At 38.8% G+C, this 19953-nt stretch overlaps 1 long non-coding RNA gene across 3 annotated transcripts in view; it reads right to left on the bottom strand.

Annotated features, from left to right (window-relative positions):
- Positions 1-551: 551 nt before the first annotated feature.
- Positions 552-19953, bottom strand: part of LOC118901278 — a 58327-nt gene continuing 38925 nt past the window's right edge. For 2 of the 3 annotated variants that reach the window (XR_005021321.1, XR_005021320.1), the window contains exons 4-7: positions 13181-13254; positions 11820-12193; positions 6623-6679; positions 5631-5685 (exon numbers count right to left, since the gene is read on the bottom strand). This is a non-coding gene — a long non-coding RNA (uncharacterized LOC118901278). Of the gene's footprint in view, positions 1811-5630; positions 5686-6622; positions 6680-11819; positions 12194-13180; positions 13255-19953 lie in introns of those variants that run through there. The other variant, XR_005021322.1, reaches the window with a different exon arrangement.

The raw sequence follows: 19953 nt of genomic DNA, 5'->3' as shown, positions 1-19953 counted from the left end.
GTGCACCACAGCTACGGAGCCTGCACTCTAGAGCTCGCATGCCACAACTACCGAGCCCGCGTGCCACAACTACTGAAGTCTGCAGGCCTAGAGCCCGTGCTCTGCAACAAAAAAAGCCACCACAATGAGAAACCCGCACACCACAAGGAAGAGTAGCTCCCACTCACCACAACTAGAGAAAGCCCGCGTGCAGCAATGAAGACCCAATGTAGCCAAAAATAAATATAAATAAATAAATAAATAAATTTTTAAAAATAAATAAAGTTAAATTAAATTCAAAAATTTTTAAAAATGGTTAAAATGCTAAAATGAAAAATAAAACATTTTTGAAGAAGATATAAGAGATTATCTCTACAACCTTAGGATAGAAAGGGTTTCTTAACTAAGACACAGTAAGCACAAGTTATACAAGAAACAATGATAAACTTGACTACATTAAAATTTAATACTTGTGTTTACCCAAAAAAATTATTTTAAAAATGAAAAAGATAAATCATAAATTGAAAGGAAAGATTTGCATCACAAATTACTATCAAATGATTAGTATCCAGAAGATATGTTTTAAAAAAAACAACAACACGTGTTCAAATCAATGATCAAAAGACAACCCAATAGAAAATAGGCAAAGATCCTAGAAAGTAACAGAAAAGTAGAAACAAGAATGACCAAAAAACATAAGAAACAGTGCTTAATCTCATTAGTACTTGAGGTATACTAATTAAAATTACACTGAGCTACCAGATTAGCAAAAGTAAAGAAATGACAATAATAAGTATAAAAAGTGGTTGTGGAACAAACAAAACTTTTACATGGCTGTTTGGAGTGTAAACTGATACAAAACTGACTCTGGAAAAACACTATGACATTATCTGATAAAGTTGATGCAACTTTATTATCTAATAAAGTTGACCCAGCAATTATACTCCTAAGAATATATATCCCCTACAGCGACACTTGCATACATGCACCAGGATACATACATGCACCATTGCATACATTCATACCAGCATTTACTTGTTATGGCAAAAACCTGGAAACAACCCAAATGTCTATCAACAATACAAAGGATAAACAAATTGTGGTACATATGTGCAATGGAATTTCACATACGACAGTAAAAATTAAAGAACTACACCTACACAAAACAATAGGGATGAATCCTAATAACATAATCTTAAACCAAAAAGCAGGCTATGGAAAATGCTTATAATATGACTCCATTCATATAAAGCATAAAAGCATGTACAACCTACATGGTTTTTTCATTTATCAGTATTGTTGGTTCTTCATAATATGAAGGCAACCAATGTATTTTGCTAAACTTTGAAAATAATTTCACTATATATTACTTCCCTGGGAGTCAACCAAAGAGCCTCCATCAATCCTTCTCCAGAAACTGATGAGATATAAATCAGAAAGGAAGAGAAAGAGAGTGAGAGTGTGAATGGTAGAGTGAGATCTACCATTCTGTGATCAAAATCAATACATTTCAATATTTCACCTTTCTTTGTTTTACCTCTTCTGTGGAGTTCCAGCAAGCAATCTTTTACTCTCCCTTACATGGCTTTATAAAATGTGTAAAATATCAACCAGAGATTATAATAATGTTATATTCGTGTCACCATTACAATGCAAAGCAATTTAAAAAAAAAGTCCAAAGACTTGCTTTCCAGTTCCAGTTCCGCAATTAGTCACGTGTCCTTCATCAAGTCATGCAGCTTCACTGGGCTTCAGCTTTCTCTTCTGTTAAAACAGGGGTAATCATGCCTGTCTCAGAGCATCCTCGTGAGAATTAAAACAGTAAACTTATCTAAAAAAAAACAAAAGCACTGTATGGTTCTCAACATATTAACAGGCATTCAACAAATATCAGCTCCCTACTACCATCATTGTGCTATCTAAACATCTGAATCATTTATAAATACAAACGGGGGCGGTGAGGGGTGAGCAAAATTGGACCTCAGAAGGCACGCAGGTGCTTAATTTGCTTTCATTCCATAATTACAAGGTCACCAGGTCTTATGAAAATATATTTATGTCTGTTGCAACAAAATGGAGGTCATGGGAATTCTAACTTGTTTTCTTTGTCTATTAACGTCACTACATAATAATTATGCTAGTTCCTTTCCCCTCGTACTTTATATAGCAGCCCTTGCCAATTGGATGATAATCATCGTGTCCTGTCATTTGTTTCCTGTTCTTTTATATAGTTTTCTCAGAACCCAAATCCCAAGTCCCAACTCCATCCTCCTTTAAGATGTCACTGACTGCTTCACATGCAGTATCTTTTTTACGCTTATGAAAAAAAATTAACTTGTTATACACAAGTTCTTATGACTGTTTAGGTTTGCCCTCTTCAGCTGTCTGCAATCCCTACCAGTGATCTGGGCATCTGAAATTTGAACCTGGAATACATGTTATCTAATACATACACCATAATTTATACACTATTTCTGGGAGTTAAATGTGCCCCTATTTCTAAACAACTAACTCACAATGGAGCTTTGGATTCACCCTACTACTAAATCATTTATTTAACAGAATGAGTCAAAAAGACTTCTTGCCTTAATCCATTCTTTATATCCATGCATAGGAAATTTTGACTGTCTTTTTACTTTCATAGTACCTAATACAATGATATGCACCAAGCTGATCATCAATAAATAATGTTGACTTATAGATTCTTATTAAAGAACATGACAGAGACAATACGAAGGTCACATTTCCCTACTCTTTGCATCTAGGTCAGGCCATGTAACTACTTTTGGCCAGTGAAATGTGGGTGGTCATATACCTCACTTTCTGGCCTGACCCCTATAATATCCCACCTGGTCCTCAACCCTCTTTGCTAGTTAGCTGACCGAATGGAGGGCACTCAAGGACTCTGGAGGCCCTACTGGAAAGCAGAACAACCAGATGAAACAGGCCTGGATCCCTGACTCAACATTGTGGGAGAGAACCCCTGGGAGAGCCATCTGACCTGCTTTGGTCTGTGACGTGAGTAAGCAACAAAACTTGTTGTATTATGTCACTGAAACTTGGGAGTTGTTTGTTAGCAACTAATGTTAATTACCCTGACTAATAGCATGAACCACCTTACTCCCTGACAGTGTACATGTCAAAATAAAACACCAAACAGAGCTGTAAAATATTCCTAAAAGAAATTTTGAGAATTCAGGTAAATGCAGTCTTTAGATTGCAATTGTCCTAGTCAAGACCGTATCTGTGTGTTACAAGCACCATGTAGTTGTGGTCTTCCTAAATTTTAAATAGGAAAGACATACAAATGTAAAGTCAATAGATAATTTGGGAAATATTTGGCAGATATCAAACCAAACTATTTTATTCATAATAATCCCTAGTTTCTGGTAGTTCCAAAGCTCTTGTAACTTTAGTCAAGGCTTTAAGACTCTGAGCATAGTTTCTTCCATAATGTAGAACGAATACCCCTTCTACCTTTAAGGCTGAGCTGGGAAATTTAATTGTTATGGTTAAGGATGCGTGCATTGGGAGACAATTCCCCATTTATTTTTGTGTTTCTTTACATCATGTAAGCAGAGGCTATCTTTTCTGGGATGCTTGTGTAGAGAGCAGTCTTGAAAGATAGAGATAGTATGTCCTTCTGGAGCACAAGGTAGGTTTGTTTGGTGTCCAGATACTATTTTGGAAAGGTATAGAAGGAGGGGAAATAAGTTTTAAATCTAAGAATCTGAGTCAATCAGAAGAAAATATTTAAACCAGAAGATATTGTAAACTGGCAAATTTAAGGTTTATATCTCATCCCGTTCTCCCCCCACTTCTTCTATCAGAAGACATAGGAAACTTGAAGCCTTTGTTTTATTGGCACACTGTACAGATGGTCCTTGAACACACAGGTCTGAAAGGCACAGGTGCACTTATACATGGATTTTTTTCAACAGTGAATACTACAGTACTACACGATCCAAGGTTGGTTGAGTCTGCAGATGTAGAACTCGTGCATATGGAGGGCAGACTATAAGCAGATTTTTGAGTGGGTGAAGGGTCAGCGCCCCAACCCCGGTGTTGTTCAAGGGTCAATTGTATTAGTAAATTTGCAACCACTGGTAAATATAGGTCTATAGCAATTCCATTAAAAAAAAAAATCCCAGTTTTCAAATCCTAATGTTTGTCAATGATAACATAGTTACAAAGGACTAGAACCTACATGGGTGGTTTGAAAGTCCTCTGATGCAAGAATATGAATTTTAAATTGACCAAACTATCAACTCCTTGAGAATGGCAACTGAGCTTTACTCTGAACCCTCGCAGTGACAAGCAAAGCACATAATGAACAAACATTTGAATATAATTTACTATCAGCCTATTACGGATCATTTTGGAACCTATAGCTCCACTCTGTGTCTTTAAGTCTTTGGATTTTCAAAACCTTTTTATAATGTGAAAATATCCTCAGGAGGGTCATTTCTTTAGCTCCTATTACAAAATATTTTATCAGGATTAACCTAAGACTGAGGGTAAGAGAAGAGAGCAGAGTTCTGGGAAAGGATAAGTAAAACTGGAAGGAAAAAATTTGACAGGTCAGACAAATTACATCACCATTTTGCCTTGGGCCAGCCCTGAAAAAGGGCTTGCAAGAATAATAATTTTACTCCTGAAAGGTATTTTACACTACAACAGCTGAAGTAGTAAACTAGTATGACTGAGAAATAGCAAAAGGAAAACAGTATCTCCCCAATGATTCTGTCCCATTTCAGACATTATCCACTCTTTTGAGTTACAGTATTTGTGGTTGGTAGAATGATGTACCCCACTGGAAAGATGTCCATGTCCTTATCCCTAGAACCTGTGAACATGTTGCCTTAGATGCCAAAAAGGACTTTGTGGCTGTGATTAAGTTAAGGATCTTGACCTGGGAGATTATCCTGGATTATCCAGGGTGGGCCCAATGTAATCATGAGAGACCTTAAACGTGAGAGACACATGAGTGTCAGTGTCAGAGTGATGCACTATGAGAAAGACCGGACAGGCCATTGCTGGCTTTGAAGATGGAAGGGGATGTGGGAGACGCCTAGACACTAGAAAATGCAAGACATCAGATGCTTCCCTAGGGCCTCTGGAAGAGAACACAGTCCTGCCAACACCTGGATTTTAGTCTAGTGAGAACTATTTCAGACTCCTGACCTCCAGAACTGTAAGATAATAGATTTGTGTCATTTTAAGCCACTAAATTTGAGGTAATTTGTTTCAGCAGCTATACTAAGAGACCAATCTAGTGTTCACTGAAGATTTTTTTAAAAATAAATTTATATATTTATTTATTTATTTACGGCTGCATCGGGTCTTTGTTGCTGTGCGCAGGCTTTCTCTAGTTGCGGCGAGTGGGGGCTACTCTTGGTTGCGGTGCGTGGGTTTCTTATTGCGGTGGCTTCTCTTGTTGTGGAGCACAGGCTCTAGGCATGCAGGCTTCAGTAGTTGTGACACACAGGCTTCAGCAGTTGTAGCACGTGGGCTCAGTAGTTGTGGCTCACGGGCTCTAGAGCGCAGGCTCAGTAGTTGTGGCACACGGGCTTAGTTGCTCTGCGGAATGTGGGATCTTCCCGGGCCAGGGATCGAATCCGTGTCCCCTGCACTGGCAGGCGGATTCTTAACCACTGTGCCACCAGGGAAGCCCCTGAAGATTTCTTTTAAAATGTTAAGGTAATCCTGGGGAAGAAAAGCAAGGCTGACGTAAGAATCAAACTATGATTCAGCCAGTATACCCGTTTAATTCCTTGAGAAGAGGTGTGTGAAACAGGTCTTCAGACAGACATTATCAGGAAGCACTCCATCATGGCATCTCTCCAGAAGACACATCTGACTGAGCAGCCACAGTGGATTTTCCCACGGGAGACAAGAGGCTAGACAAGGGCACTTGGTGACAGAGGCACTGAAATGGAGAAGGATCCTAGGGGCTTTTTATGTTTCCCTTTTCCTGAGAGATTTTTTAAGTGTGAATGGTGAAAAAGGATCACAGCAGTAAATATTCAGGCTGGTGGGATAATGAAAAAAATCAGTCATCTCAAAACAACTTCATCTCCAGGGTGACTTCAGTAATTTAGGAAATAATGGCCTGTCTTAGATATGAATAGGTTTTTCTTGACTTTTGGAAAATACATGCAATCTCACATTTCACAAGGTAAAAAGAGGCAGGTGACAACTAATTATTTATTGACTAAATATTCTATAAATATTACATTTGAAGCTAAGCTACAAACAGCCAGAAAATAATGATGTGTCAATTTTTTCTTTCTATTCATTGAGCATTTTTCAATTAAAATTAATGCTAAGAAAGAAACCAAATTAACAATGGTTTTCTTTAGGTGGTTGGTCTAGAGAGTTATGTTTTTTCTTTCTACTTTTTTATACTTTTCCAATTTTACATAATGAATGTGTATTAAATTTGACAAATTATCAGGCCTTAAACAATTAGTGAGGAAAGGTTTTTTTTTTCTTTTTTTAATGTAGTGAATGTCAATAGTTGAAAAAATAAAGTCACCTCTTAATCATCAGGAGGCAACTTTGCATCAGTGATCTGTAAAAGTTCTCTGTAGTAATTATAATCCTTAAAATATGCTGTGAAAAGGGAGACCAAGTAGCCTACCTTTCTTTAGGAGACAGTCATTCTGCTCTGTCTTCTGAGAACTTTGCCCCATCTTTCCTAATGACAGAGAAATCATAGATTATTTAAATCTACAAGTAATCTACCAACATGAAAACATAATATTATTGAATTTATATTGACAAAAAGAAGGGTGATCATGAAGAACTTAAGCTTTATATGCAATGTTTTCATTTTTGGAGCAGGGGTGGGCAAACTTTTTCCATAAAGGGCCAGAGAGTAAACATTTTAGGTTTTGCAGGTCATAAGGTTTCTGTTGCAACTGCTCAACTCTGCCTTTGGAGTTTGAAAGCAGCATAAACATGCATGCAGCAGAGTTACTGTAATGGACTGCAATTTTTGTTTTTGCATGTTATGGGATTGTCTCTTGATTTTCTACCCATGGGTCAAATGTGAGAGAGAAAACAAGTATGCATGAATATAAATGTGTAAAATCAAAGTGGTCTTGAGTCTTGAAGTACACACCAAAACAATGTGATGAATTTTGGTCTAAATGAAGTTTAATAAAGAAGTCTCAGACCAGAAATCAATATACACGGGCTCTTGTTCTACATCTACTCCCAACAAACTTAAATTTGGGGGGGCCCTCAGTGTTTTCCTGTGTAAAGTGCGTCAAAGCATTCTGAATCCCTCGTCCCTAGCCTCCAGAGAACAGCCATCACAGTCACACAGTTATTTTTATAGATGCTGGAGCTCCTCTCACTAATATATTTCTTAATGCCTTAGTGAAGGGAGTAATCGCTGGGCGTTCTCTAACATTACAGTGGAGGGAGCAGGGCAGTATGAGACTGCATATGATTAATCCACTCCAAAGTTCCCACCTCCCTAAAACTTTGAATTTCTTCCTTAACATTAGGCCTGGAAATTCTGACATCTCAACCTCAATGAATGTAGACAACCACTGAGTCCAAGTTTCATTCAATCAACCAAGCAAACTGTTACAGCCACTTCCGGTTGCTTGAACCAATGCATTAAATCCAGGCTTTCTGTGAATTCGTATCAATAAACTTAGCCTAATCCAATGTTATAGTCCATCTATCTCAATCTAACAAGCAGAAAATCCATTCCCACATAAATTCACCAAGTTTCTGCCAGTATATAATAGCAAATTTTGCAATTCTTTTGAGCATAGCTATGTAAGCAGCTTTTGGCAGGAAAGCGCCCTTTGCAGGAAAGAGCTCTCTGCAGGAGGCCCCTTGGTCTTGTCACTAACCTTAAACCAGGCGCCCCCATGCTCTACTCATCTCCGGCCCTAGCACACCTTTCAAATCTTTTGATCACACAATACTTTGCCTAACTTGTTGGTCTTTCCATAGATCAAAGAAGTAGAAATGAAGAATAAGTAATTAACAGAGGACCAGGTCTCTTCCCTAGCTTCCCCTTCAGTAATCTCGTGAATAAACTGTGTGAACAAGATAGCATCTAAAGATCACAAGAAGTCGACAAGCCTGCACGCAAGGCTGCACGCGGTGGGGGAGGGCGATGACTCTGACCCCCTACCTCAATGATTAACTGAGGTTACTTCCCTTTTTCTCTTTAATAGCTTTCATGGCTGAATAGAATCTTTGTAGATGGTTTTTGGGGGACACTTGAGTCCACCATCTCCTCAGATTGTCAGCATTCTGATTAAAAGCAACTTTCCTTTCTACCAACATTTGCCTCTCTCTTGGGTATTGATTTTCAAGCAGCAAGCAGCCAGCCCTGAGTTCAGGAACAGCTACACTCTCCTTGTACTCATCCCCTGTACTTGTTCTGACTTGAGTTGTAGAGGTCATCAGAGATGGTGCTGGCGGGTCTTGACAAGGCTAGGCATCCTTTTTTACTGCAACCAACTTAGGTGAGGTTATTACAGGACCTTGGAATAAGGGAAAGCCAGTTTCCTCAGTTACAGCAGGAAGTAAAGGAGGCTCAGAAAAACTCAGGGGTTCTAGACTCTCTGCTCCATCTGAATTCATACAGGTACCCCACTCCAGGTCCCACTCCTTCCCAATCAATGTCTTAACTTTCAAGTAACAGATTGGCACTTTATAAATCCAGCTTTTATTGTAATTCTGCAACCAATTAAATTATGGCCTGATCTTCAGCAAAGTCAGCTTAGTGGCTACAGAAAGTAAAAGATTCTTTTAGGAGAGCTATAGAAACTCTCTGAATCTCCAACAGTGTCTAGTTGAGAGTTAAAAGGTCTGAATTTATCATTTTCTCTCAGTAAGCTCATCAGTTCAATCAAGGAGTTACCCTACCTTCTAGATTTCATAGTTTTCACTGCAACCAAAAAGATATGTATGACAGCCACTTGGTATCCAAGATGTTTGCTTCAGCAAACACTTCATCATAATCAACCACAAGAGATCATTTAATTAATCATGATACTAGTGCATGTCATGGACTATTAACAACTCATTTTTTATTGCCAAGGCATTAAGAAGTAATTCAAGGCCAAGAACATAATTGAACCAGCTCCAGAATTCCACCTTTTAGGATATGTTTCCTGGGACCATTTCTATTACTACAGGTTGGGATCTAGTTAGGAAAACAGACACCAAAGTAAATATTGCAAGAGGGAATTAAATATTATATAAGGAATTGGTTACACAGGTGTTGGTGGGCTGAAAGGGCAAAAACACTGAAACACTGAGGTAACCCAGAGATAATAAGTATAGCTACCACCCCTTAGGCTAGGGAAATACAAAGGAGAGTTTAGATTATCAGAGCCTAGAAGCTCAGAGGAGGGAGACCTGGCTGCTCCAGGAATCTCTAAGCAGACAAAGGAGCAAAATACCCAAAGAAGCTGGAGCCTGGAACGAAATGCCCATGTAGGTGCCTTATCAACGGGAACAGCAAGCCCACAGGATGATAATCCCTTCTCTCCTCCTCCTAACTTCCAATTTCTTTGAAAGGCCTGCTACTCAAGGAAGCTGGCAGGCAAAGGATTCTGGGAAATGTAGTTTGCAAAGCCCCAGCTACATCATCACAGAGCAGGCTAAAATAGGTTAAATGTGGAGCGAAATGACAATAGCTAAGTAACTGGTATACTGCCATCTCCCAAGGGTAGACTCATATTAATGAATTCAGGAGACTGAAGCATTAAAAACCAAATGCCCACTTAGTATTATACAGTTTTTTAAATTGCCATATAACTAGAAATGCATGACGCCAATAGGATCAGCACATTCTCTCTCTTTAGAGGCAGACTTCCATGAGGGTAAACAAAAGAAGTTTTGACCCTCAGTTCCAATTCAGCCTTTACACTTAGAGCTTTAGATATGTGTAAATACTAATACCCTCCATGAATGACTCTGGTGTCAAAATCCTGATTCATCTCATTTTTAATTAGTCCATCCAGAATACCGCCTGAGCCTTTGCCTGTTAAAATCAGGGAAATGAAATCTACTACTTCTTCAGTTCTTCAGGTTCCTTGTATTTAACAGAAAAAAAAATTAATTTCTCAAATTATGTGGCATGATCAATCAGGATTCTTTGTGGCTAGAAATGACAGAAACCTAACTCAAACTGGCTTATATGCAAAAAGCAGAATTCATTAGTTCATGCAAATCTGTCTATATGTGTCTATCAGGTACACCAGTATTCAGTTATCCAGGTGAAGAATATAAAATGAAAAGCTCTTCCTCATTGTTCTGGCCTATTGTTGACTTTAGCTGTCTGCTCTTGATGCTTGACAGTCTGCCTGTGACCATATAAAAAGGACCTACCACCTCCCGTGCTCCAGTTACCTCCTCTTCCGCCTATGCTCAAGCAAAACATAGTTGTCCCTTGAACAACACAGGGTTGAGGGGCACTGCATTATCCAAGTATGACTTATATAACTCCATTATCCGCAGTTCCTACATATCCCCAGTTCCACATCCGAGGATTCAACCAACCTCAGATGGAATAGTACTGTAGCATTTACTATTGAAAAAAATCCACCTATAAGAGGACCTGCGAAGTTCAAACCCATATTGTTCAAGGGTCAACTGCATACAACCACTAGACCCTAAGGATAGTTTCAGCAGTTCTTTATTCAATGGTTCAAGTGAAAAGTGCCAATTGTAGAGGACAAGGGAGTGAAGGACACAGGATTTGTCACTGAGCCTCCAATGCAACTACCTCATTCCTCTGCACTACAGTCAGCCCTCCATATCTGAGGGTTCCACGTGCACAGATTCAACCAGCCATGGATGGAAAATATTTGGGAAAACACATTCCAGAAAGTTCAAAAAAGCAAAACTTGAATTTGTTGCATACCAGAAACTTTTTATATAGCATTTACATTGTATTAGGTATTGTAAGTGACCTAGAGATTATTTAAATTATAGGGGAGGTTACACATAGGTTACATGCAAATACAATGCCATTTTATATAAGGGACTTGAGCATCAGTGGATTTTTGTCATCCGTGGGGATCCTGGAACCAATCCCCAGGGGGTACCAAGGGATGGCTGTACTTAGATGGGGGAGGCCTCTTTGCTAGCTGGGGCCTCTGGAGAAAGGAGGCCAAGCACAGGGCTCTTTCCGTGCTCTCTCCCTTCTCTCCAACAATACCTATGGTCCTCATTTCACCCTACTGGTGTCGCCAATTCTCTCCATATTCTGAAAAGCTGCTTCCCCTGTCTTCTTACTTCCTACAAATCATGTTCAATACAGAAGTTTTCTCCACCAGTCTCTTGGCTCTGCTAGAGAAGGAGTGAACACAGGTCTCAGGTCTTTTGGCAGAAGGGGTAGAAAGAGGTGAAAACTCTAGCTCTGTCAGTAGAAGAGAAAGAACTGGGAGAGGATCTTCTAAAATCTAAATCAAGGAATCATAACAATAATTGCTAACATTTATATAATATTTACTATGGGCCAGGCACAGTTGGCTCACAGATACAAATATCAATTCACTTAATCCCCACAAAAATCTCATCAGAAATCCTGGGTCCTCTACTTATTAACCATGGGATAGGCAGGACACCCCTTACATCACTGAACCTCTGCTGAAAATGTAGATAATAGAAGTAGCTACCCCATGGCTCATGGGGTTGTTGTGAGGATGAAATAATAAAATACATAAAACTCCTGGCTGGCCCCTGCCTAGAACAGAGTAAGCACAGAACAAATCATTAACATAGTTTTAAAAAAAAAAACTTATGAAACACATCTTACATGGGCTAATTAATTTCCTTTATAAATTCCCACCTACCTGGCATGAATGAATCTTATAACTCCCCACAGATTCCCCACATTTCTCTTGGAGTTCTGCTTCTCCCAACCAGGGGGTGGGGGGAGGGTAGGAGGGAGAAGGGGTCTTCTTAGGGACACTGATTTTCTCTGCAATCCAGTCCAATTGTATCATGACTTCTCTCCAATCTTTACATTTTTTCCTAAGTTCTTCCCTTTTCCCCCAAAGACCTAAACTTTTGAAACTCAGAACTCAGGAAAAGATTCCTTTGTCTCTGCTATACCCTGTTTCCCTCTGAAGGTAGGAGCATAAAATAGTGCCCCTGAGTCCTCAAAGTATGGTCCTCAGACCAGCAGCACTGGCATCTCCTGGGAGCTTGGTAGACACGTGCAGATCTAAAAAAAAAAAAAAAAAAAAAAATCTATGAAATAAAGCAATATGCATTTGGGACTCTGAAAAAAAAATCTAACTATAGTCAAATCTAACTGTAATCAATTAAAGTTAAATATTGAGATGAGGGGAGGTTGTTTTGCATTAATATCTGTGATGGTTAATTTTATGTATCACCTTGAAGAGTATTTTTGAATGTGATTCATATTTAAATTGGCGAACTCTGAGTAAAGGAGATTGCCCTCCAAAATGTGGATGGGACTTATCCAATCAGTTGAAGACCTGAACAGAACAAAAACACTCGCCTCCCAAGGAAAAGGGAATCCTCCAGCAGACTGAGTTTGGACTTCATCTGCATCACTGGCTCTCCTGGGTCTTGGGTGTACCAGCCCACATTGCAGATTTTTGAACTTGCCAGCCTCCATAACCGCGTGAGCCAAATTCTTATAATAAATCTCTGTACACACATAATCAGAATATATATGCATCCTATTGGTTCTGTTTCACTGGAGAACCCTGATTAATACAATGTCTAAGTTAGGAAATAGATTCCTCCTGGTAAAAATGTTTCAGGGAACCACTCAGTAAAGACCACCATCTTAATGCCACTCCAATGCCTCCTCTTAAACGGCTGAGAGCACCCCAGTCTGCGCTAAATGTCTACACAGATCTCATTTCTTCAGAGACTTTCTACTTTGAAAGCAAAGAGAACTGGAGACTGATTGGTTAATTGATTGATGCTTGCTGATTCTTACAATTTAATTGTGTTAATATGTGTAAACTCCTGCCATTCTACCTTGTTTAATGTTGATTAAACATTAGACTTACAATGTTGGTTATTCAAAGTCAAAATATTCTTCAGATTCCTTCATTGTGATTCTCACTGCAACTTAGATTTTTCCAGCTGTGCTCTAATCCGTTTCTCAATTGTTACAGAATATGTTATAATGCTTTGCACATAATAGGCAAAAAACATTTACTGGTTCACTTACTTCAATCCCATATAAGAAAAGCTCTCCATCTGTCTTCAGTCATTTGATATGTATATATTTCCAGTATAAAAATCCTGAGATGACAAAAAACAAAACAAACTGATTCTTATTCTCCTTCCGTGACTTTCAAATTAGCTTATTTCAAGTTTTAAGGTCCAAAGGCACTCTTTGTTGAAGGAAAACTGACTTTAGGAAATATACTAATACCTCTAAAGTTAACACATAGAAAAGTCTGTCTCATTCATTCATTCACCGAATACGTGTTAAGCTCACAGGTTTGGGCAGCGCACCAGGCTAAATGCTAAAAAGATACCACTAAAGACTGACCCACAATCCCTTATCTACAATTTGGAAGTTCTCAAAACTGCAATTTTCTTCTGAAATTTTGTGCCAAAATTCATTTGGCTGCAAAACTAGATCTCAGCTAACACAAGGCTATTTATGGTCTTTACAGTTTCCACTCAACTTGAATGTTTAGGTATGTCATTGTCAAAATATTTATGTATTTGACTGCAAGGGAAAGATCCAGACCCACCAAGCCTATTTCATATTAATGATTTACGCACCATTTTACCTTTTCAAAAGGTGGGGGTGGGGGAATCTGATTCTGAAACATTTCTGACTCCAAGCATGTCAAATAGGGATGGCAAATCTGTTCTCAAGGAATTTATAGACCTGTGCACATTAGAATCACCTGACCAGCTATTAAAGCGTGTCAGTGCTCAGTTGTCACTCAAGATCTTTTAAAACAGAAGCGCTGGGGTGGCATCAGTATTTTTTTAAACTCCCCAGGTGATTCTAATATATATCCAGGTTCGAGAGCTACTGTAATTGATATATAGAATGATAGGATGCTGATTCGGTGACTTTGGGGGTGCCTGCCAGAGTTCAGAATCCCATTCTTTAAGGGGTATGCTGAAAAAGTGCAGTATGTTGAGAAGAGAGTGACGAGGAGAGTAAGGGGGTGGACATCAGGACCTAAGAAATCATGATATCAGAAAATAACTCAAGTAATTGGAGACATTAGATGGAGAAGAAAAGACTTACATAAAGTGTATGTAACATCAGCCTATAGGATTTGATTCTGTCTGCAGGGTTCCGGAAGATAAATCAAATTCTAATTCAATAAATATTTATCAAACACTCAGTGCTAAGATCTATGCCAGAGACTTTCATATATGTCCTCATTTAATTACTTTAATTCTCAGTTAATGCTATTCTTACCACAATATGAAGTAGGTATCAGCCCTCTTTTACAAGTGAGGAAACTGAAGCCCAACAGAAGTAGAGCATTTTGCCCAAGATCACAAAACAATTAGCGAGTGGAGTCAAGATTAAAAACTAGTTTTTCCAGACCCTACATTTACTGTTCTTTCCGTAACTCCCTCCAAGAGTAAAAGACACAAGAAGGCAGATTTGAGGGCTTTTAATAAGAAAAGATTTTCCTAATCATTAAGACGTAACTGGGAATGGCATGGTCAGTCATGGGATATAGTGAGTTCTCCATTATTGGAGGTAATCAAATAGAAGTTTATTGACTATTTAGCAAGAATATTGTAGAAGGGTTTTGATGTCAGATAACACATTGGATGACATATTTTGAGACTCTCCTAACTCTGAAACCCTTAAATCTATGACTTTAAAACACACAAGTAGAATGTTAAATAACAAAGCAAGCCAGTATACAACTAGGACCCAAACATATAAGTGACATAGGAGTTTCACAAACAGGCAAGGGTTCTGTGAACAGTGTGCCCAGAAACAACTTCCTGGAGGTGTCTTAAAGAATGGTTTGGGGGACTTCCCTGGTGGTGCAGTGGTTAAGAATCCGCCTTCCAACGCAGGGGATGTGGGTTCGATCCCTGGCTGGGGAACTAAGAGTTCGCATGCCACAGCTAAGGAGCCCAAAAGCCACAACTAAGGAGCCTGCCTTCTGCAACTAAGACCCTGCGTAACCAAAAATAAAAAAATAAAAAATAAAAATTCATTTATTGAAAAAAAAAAAAAAAAGAATGGCTTGGGTGTGGGCAGGGCATTTCATGAGGAGAGAACAGCATACACAGAGGCACGGAGGCAAGGAGATGTGTTTGGGAGACAAGGATTATTTCAGCCCATCTTGAGTAGAAAGCTCATGTAGAGAGGTAAGATTGAGAACCAAGATTAGAAAAATAGAATTGGCTAGAGGGCTCTGAGGGTTTGTTTTTTTTTTTCTCCTAACAATGGACAGTCTCCAGAATGTTTTTTTCCAAAGGATCATATGAATAATACATATTTTTTAAAAAGACAAGAAATAGGAGATGGCTACAATCACACAGGGCCCAAAACAGGTCAGTAGCAGGAAGATTAGAAAGAAACTGACAGAAAGAATCATCAGAACTTTTACATGGATTTTAAATGGATTAAAAATGTACTTGTAAAAATGAAACTATGACTGTACTAAAAGAAAATTTAGGTAAACTCTTTTATAGTCCTGAGGTGGAGAAGGATTTTCTGAGCATGATTCCAAAGTAAGAAATAAAGGGAAATATTGACATTTTTGATTACATAAAACTTAACATTTCTGGTTGGGTAAAATACAGCATAAGTTAAAAGACAACTGGTAAACTTGGAAAAATATTAGCAGTATGTATATAACATTACTAGGACTTAATATCCAAACAATATCCTTAATAAAAGTGTTTAAAAAACCACTTTGAAACAGATGAACAACCCAAAAGAGAGAATATACAAAGTACATGAATAGGCAATTCACAAAATAAGTGAAATATTCAAAACATCAAATAAGATCTAGGAGAAAGAGGCACTTCCATAAACCAATGGTAAAAGCAAAATTTTGTTAATTTAGCAATAGGAATAAAGTAATAAAATCTGTACATTTTTGGCCCAATACCTAAAGAAATCATCAGTTAAGTGTACATGTATAGAGATATTCATCATGGTGTTGTGTAAAGTAGTAAAAACTAGATATAAGCTAATGTTCTATAACAGGATATTGGTTAAATACATGAAGGTACATCCATTTATTTGGATGCCATGAAACCATTAAAAATTATTTTCTACACATAGATTTATGAACATGAAAAGACGTACACAATTCACAAGGCAATTAACAAGAAGACTACCAAAAAACATACATAGTGTAATCCCATTTTTGAAAACATATTTGCAAGCACAAATGTATAGTGTCTGGAAGAATGTACATTACAATACTGAGAAAAGGTATCTCTGGATGGTGAGATTACTGATAATCTTTTACTCTCTTCTCTATACCTGTTAAAATATATGAAATCGTATATCTCAATGAATTCTTTAATATTTATTTTACAAAAGCACAATAAGGCCCTTTTTACTTAGGAGATAGGAAAAGAATTAGCCTGACTTAACAACTGGATACGGGTGACAAGAGAGACAGCAGAATTAATAATGGTACTGAAGTTTTGCCCACAATTAATGTGAGAATAAAGTGGAACTGAAGAAAGGGTGACAGCAAGGGAATCACTTTGGAGTTGAGAAATTGAATTTCATGTTAATCTTTGTGTTCGAGATGACATGAAAGACAGGAGGAACTATCTGGCAAGCACTCTTTCTTCATTTCTCTGGCCAACAACAAAATGATGAATGTGGGAATCACACAGGTTTCAGCCTACTCTGTTGAAAGTAGGGTCCTATCCTCAGTGGATGGTTTTGAGGCAGGGCAAGGACTAGGGTGAGGCAAGTGAGATGTAAAATTTAAGGGGTGCCAAAAACCTCAGAGATCAAGATACATAATATTTTAGAACATCAAAAGTATCAAAAAAATCCACGATGAACAAAATATCGAAAGTTTAAATAAAGATATGATCTTATTATTAATTTTTCATTCCTTTTGCCCCAGGCTCTGATATGCTCAACACGAAGCTACCACTGTTCCCATCCCTATTTAAACTTTTGATATTCTGCTTGGCATTGATTTTTTGCATTAATTTCAATTTTTTAAATACTGCATGAAGATGTTATGCATATTCATTACTGAAGGGTATTTTTAGTGCCCCTTAAATGTCGTGCCTGAGGCAGGTGCTTCATTTGCTTCACCCTAGTCCCAGCCCTGTTTCAGAGAAACGGAAATAATTTTACCTGTGTGTATTACTTTACTAGCGCTGTCAAAACAAAGTACCACAAACTGGCTGGCTGAAATGAAATTTATTGTATCACAGTTCTGGAGGCTGTAAGTCCAAGATCAAGGTGTGGGCAGGCTTGGTTCCTTCTGAGGGCTGTGCTACAGACTCTGTTCCATGTCTCTCTCCTAGCTTCCTGTGGTTTGCTGGAATCTTTGGTGCTCTTTGGTTTATAGATGCAGGACCCCAATACCTGCTTTCAGGACTTCATGGTGTTCTCCCTGTGCCCATGTCTGTCTCCACATTTTCCCTTTTTTAAGGACACTGGTCATATAGGATTAGGGGCCCACCCTACTCCAATATGACCTCATCTTATTTTAATTAGTTACATCTGCAATCACCCTATACCCAAATAAAGTCACATTCTGAGGTACTGGGGATTTAGGACTTCAACATATGAATTTGGGGGTGGGGGGACACAATCCAACCTATAACACCATGTTTAGTAAATTTTCTATTTGCTTTAGTCTGGTATCCTTTAGAAGCCTCAACACAGTTAATCGCAGAATCTCTGCTCTGCACTCAGTAATGAGCAGGATCGATTTACAGCCTCTGGCTTCCTTTTGACTACAAAATGCTATGACTATTTGGACTATGAAATCTATGTCTGTTGAGAAGCAAATATCTCGTAGGCTGGAGGATAGGTACGTGCCGCCTCAGTGTTACCTACGCACCAGTCCATTATTTCTGACTCTTACAACTCAGGCTCTGGAACAGAAGGAAGCAAAGAAGAGTTGAAAAGCCAGTGAGCAGCATGAACCCCGGGAGCTATGGGAAATCCTAGGGGGTACCCCAATGCTATCTCCAGTCACACACTTATCCTCCACTCCCTATAGCTCATATCCAGTCTTTAAGAAAAAATGGAAGCATCGTGATTTGCATTTTTACTTTTGCCTTACGTCACTAAAGTAACAATGACCAGCCTTAATTGAGTGCTTTTACAGACATGACTTGACTTAATCCTCACGAAAGCTCTAAAAAGTAATACAAATGTGGAAACTGAGGCTTAGAGTTCACACAGCTAGTAAGCAGCAGACCCAGGATTTATATCCAGATCTCTCTGACGTCACAGCCCGGAAACAAGAAACTCTACTGCATGATGGATATAGATCTCCGACCCTATTCTAGAGCTCTGTCAAGAGAGTAAAGCCAGTGCGACCAGGGTCAGACACAGAAGATGACCCTCCAAACAAACCTCACTTCCATCCTTTTCTGCCGCTTACAGAGACTGCCCACGCGCTGACCGCCCAATTACACAGAGTATAAATTTGGAGCCCTTTCGTAGGGGCACTCCTGCTGAGTCAGTAACTTTCTAACATGCTTAACAAACACGATCTTAATAGGAAACTAGTATATGTTCCCTGGCCAGTGTGATCATAGTTTCCATGAAGGTCAAGGCAGTGAAGCTCCGGCCATAATCTCACTCAAACTCTATTTGAGTACCAAGGGGTTCACTCTGAGCCAACAATGGTGGAGTTGATCAACTGTGGTTTTTTTTTGTTTGTTTGTTTTTTTGTGTGTGTGTGTTTTTATAAAATCTATATAAGACTTTCTTCTCTTCCCTCATCAAGATCTTTGCACAAGTGGTTTTTCATAAAGAGAGTTAGCAAGGATGGTAGATAAATGAGCAGAACGGACAAATGTTTTTCACCTAATATAATTTAACATTTGTTTTTAATTTATTTATCTTATTTATTTTTGGCTGCGTTGGGTCTTCGTTGCTGCACGCGGGCTGTCTCTAGCTGTGTCAATGGGCTTCTCATTGAGGTGGCTTCTCATTGCAGAGCATGGGCTCTAGGCGCACAGGCTTCAGTAGTTGTGGCACGTGGGCTCAGCAGCTGTGGCTCACAGGCTCTAGAGCGCAGGCTCAGTAGTTGTGGTGCACGGGCTTAGTTGCTCTGTGGCACGTGGGATCTTCCTGGACCAGGGCTCGAACCCGTGTTCCCTGCATTGGCAGGCGGATTCTTAACCACTGTGCCACCAGGGAAGCCCTAATTTAACGTTTTAGCGAAGCCACTTAATGATATGCAACAGATAGCACAACTTGGTCTCTGTAACCCATGATAATTAACTCAAGGGGTAAACAACTAGAATATTAAATAATGTTGGCCCAAGGGAAAAAGAGGAATGAGAGAAAGAAATGCAAAGCTTGAGACATCTCAAGCCATGCTGTGGTATCATTCACTTTTTGAGGGGATTTGCAGGAAGGAACAGCAACAAAATTAAGAAAGAATAGTAAGTGGGCCTATCTCCTTGTTATTTGTTTTTTATTGTCATCCTTTCATGACAACATAAAATTAGACATGGTAACCCTCATGGAATTTTGTTTTATGTATTAAAGGATATTCCATATTTACTCAACTACCTTTACCATGCTGATTTGTATTAAGCTTTGTCACCACTGACATCTTAACGTTGTCATTCTTCATAAATTGTTTGCAAATTCTCTAGAAAGCATTATTCTGGAATGTTCAGGATAGGAAAATGAAATATCCCCTCTTAAAGTAACCTTCTGTCCCGTTATCGTTGCCTCCTTGACGAGTTTTACAATACTTGCTCTCCCCTCCCATTATGCCACCATCTCTCAATCTAGTTTTAGTCAAAGCATAAGAATACTGT

This window comes from Balaenoptera musculus, chromosome 9 (genome assembly GCF_009873245.2).
Source record: "Balaenoptera musculus isolate JJ_BM4_2016_0621 chromosome 9, mBalMus1.pri.v3, whole genome shotgun sequence".
Classification (NCBI taxonomy): domain Eukaryota; kingdom Metazoa; phylum Chordata; class Mammalia; order Artiodactyla; family Balaenopteridae; genus Balaenoptera; species Balaenoptera musculus.
The sequence above is the reverse complement of the archived record's forward strand: the minus strand, read 5'-3'. Positions and strand labels throughout refer to the sequence as shown.